We start from the raw sequence: 3,273 nt of genomic DNA on the forward strand, positions 1-3,273 counted from the left end.
CCTGCGCGATTTCCCAGCCCGCCTGGGCCGTGGCAGAGAAGCCGCGCTGCAGAGTGCACAGCTGGCCGCCTTGGTGCAACTGAGCTTTCCACCACCACCACCACCACCACCCCCACCACCACCACCCCCAACTCTCCTTCATGCCACCGTTTTGCCTTGGAATCGTGGTAGAAAATGTTTTCCTTTACAGATGCCTTCCCGGGTGCTACTCCCCCGCCACCCTGAAGGGGCGCCTGCAGCCTGGGCTCCGCTGCAGCGCTCTCCTGAGGACCCTGTGGATTTTAGCACCAAGAGACCCTGTGGATTTTAGCACCAAGTGCCTTCTCACAGCTGCCGTGCTGTGGCCCCAAATGGATGCGTGGTGAGAACTCCGGAAGCAGCGTTTGCACCGGCGTGGGGAACTTTGCCTGTGGCAGTCATGGCCACGCCACAGCTGTGTGGCCGCTTTCTGCTGGGCCAGGTCGTTCCGATCACCTTTACAGGGAAGTTTGCCCCAGCTTAGCCATTCACACTAGGAAAATGGGCTCCCAGAGAGTCCAGGCCGATGTGGAACTGCTCTGGGTTCTAATATTCCAGAGAGAAAAAGGAACGGTCGGGAAGTGTATGCGCTGGAGAGGGGGAATGTGAGTGTCCCTCAGTCCCGCGCTCAATCTGTAAATGAAAGGGAAGTAAAAACGGGACGCTTCTGTGTAACGCGGTAGTCAAATATTTGGGATCTGACCACCAGTTCCCTAACTGTTTTTCCGAGTGTGGGGTTAGCAAGGGTAAGGAGTCATGGGAGAGTCCGGGGAGTGCCAGGGGATTTGTTTTAGGAGAAATGCCCACGTGTTTAACTTCTGAATAAACTTTGTGAACACAGGAGTGGAACTGTCTTCCAAAGCAGGGTACCTTGCAATTCAAAAGCGGCAGAGCCCTGGTGGCTTTCTGAACCCCACTGCAAACTGGGGGAGCGCGGTGTCACCATCTTTTCTCACTTGGAAGCTGGGATGGCTCCATGGTTTCCTGAGAGCTAGTTTCCGGACTGCTGTCTACCTGGGCCAGTCGCCCTCCCCCCCCTGCAGCAGGTCCAGGTGGAGGGGGCTGGCAAGTTGTCAGCACAGCCCTTTCCAACCCAGCCCCCCTTTGTCTCCATCTTGGCATCAACTTCTTGGCCTTCCCAGCCCACCAAAGCAGTGTACACTAGGGGAGGCCTACTTCAGGTGGGAAGTGGGGGGGGTCTCAGGAAGGGGCGGGTGCAGGGTACAAGCCCTCAGCATAAGGGTGGCTGGCGTCTTCTCCAGGTGAACGGGCTGATGACACAAACCAACTCCTCCAGTTGCGGGCAGTCGAAAAAGCAGGAGCGGCTACACCCACACCACGGCATGAAAGTGGGTATGGTCCGTCCTGTTGACTTCAAAGAACATCAGAATATTCCTTAGTAACGGTTAATGCTCAGGTTCCAAATGTCAGGATCTCACAGGTAGATGGCTAATTCCAAAGCCCATCTTTGTGGTACAGTAGACCATGGATTTCAAATTTTCTTAGAACCGTTTCCTTGGGAAGCACACTTCCAGAATGTATCACCCTGCACTCTCTCTCTCCTGGGCCTCTGTGTACAGCCTGAAGGATCTTTAAAGTTGAATTCAAGATTCGGTAGAGTTCATTTCTGAGGGAGCGTGCAGGATTGTCCTGTTAAAACCAACTCAGACTTCCAAATAACCTCCCTGATGCCTTTTCTGTGTGCCAACAAATATCCTGCCCATGGGACATCTCCGCTTCCGCGGTGCAGGGAGCTCAGTAACGGGCGGGGGCCGGCTCGCGCATACGCGTGCAGTGCGCCCTCCAGTGGCTTCCCGATGCAGGCCCACCAGTAAAGTTACCACCACGCTACTTTATCAGAGCCAGCCAGCCCGAAGTTGTGAGGGGCTTGTGAAGCAACCTGGCTGTGAACAGCAGTAGCAGCGATGTGGCCGGAGTGGTGGTAGTGGGGCCGGCTTGTGCTGTGCACGGCCAAGGCACGAAGCTTAAAGTATTTGTGGTGTTACTCGCTTTCCTCCCTTGAGTCCATGCGTACGCCATATTGGGGTCATCAGGTCCTCAAGGCCCTAACACTTGGATCCTCTCCCATCTGTAGCTTACCAGTCTGCTATACTCCATCTGTCTCTAAAAATGTTCTCTAAGCCTTTTCCATTTAGTTGATTTCTTGGCTTCAATCACTTCTGAGTCCTCTGACCCCATAATCCTAGACCCCATGTAGACAAGGGTCTAAGACCACCTTCTGTAGGCTCAAACTAAAGTTGCTGAAAGAGAGCTCCTCTTTTCTCTGGTAGCCTCCTCTTCTAGCTCATCTCCTTGGCTGACTAAGAAACCTGGCCGTCTAACTGCGTCAGTGCACAACGTGGACCTGCAGCAGGACGTCTGCCTCCTGGTGTCTTCAGCAGCCCCGGCGGCGGCCATCGCCACAGTCCCTTAGCTAACTGCTTTGTTGAAGGGTCTGCTCACTTTTCAAGCTTGGCCTCCTCACTGCTGCCAAGAAATTCTTTTACAATTTCTACTCGGGTCATGTTACTCTCCCCATCAGGGATCCCAACAGTAAGCCCAATCACAGGCCACGTGTCTTCAGCGTGCTGTTCACACTTAGGGAGGCCTGACAAAAGCAAGCCTGCTGGGGAGCTGCACGCTCCGGAAGGTTGTTAGTGCGCTCCAAAGCTAAGTGAGCGGAGGACACCTTGCAGACACTGCACTGGACCAAGGAATCAGCAGCAGGTTCTACCAGGGTTCTCAAAGTACCGGGCAGGCTGCCGCCCGACCCTTTTCACTTGGTATTTCTAGCTCCGGTGGTGCCGGTGTGGTTGTGTGTGGGGCTGCTAAGAGGAAGCACAACAGTTCAAAACTACCACATCCTAAGAGAAAGAATTCGTCTGGGAAACTCACAAGGGGCAGTTCTACCCTGTCCTGTAGCGTGGCTATGAGACTGACTCGCTGGCAGTTTGGTTGGTTGGTTTTTGTTTTGCTTTAAACTAGTTCAGGCTCCCACTTCTTTGAATTTGAGGGAACTGAGCACTCAAGGGCTCTTAGATGCAAGTTAGCCAGAACCTGAAAGGGCCGAGGGTATGGGGCTCAGCTCCCTGTGAGCCACGCCACGGTGGGACAAGCACACACAGACTCAAGGTGATCCCTTGCTGTTAGGCAAGACCCTGCCTTGCAGAGGGCCTGTCCTGGGCGGTCAGTACAACCTCTTAAGTCCCTCCTAACACCACAATTTCATATTTTCTGCAAAACAGTACACAGACA

This window comes from Echinops telfairi, unplaced genomic scaffold (genome assembly GCF_000313985.2).
Source record: "Echinops telfairi isolate 266 unplaced genomic scaffold, ASM31398v2 ScPeMD7_3533;HRSCAF=4204_1, whole genome shotgun sequence".
Taxonomy (NCBI): domain Eukaryota; kingdom Metazoa; phylum Chordata; class Mammalia; order Afrosoricida; family Tenrecidae; genus Echinops; species Echinops telfairi.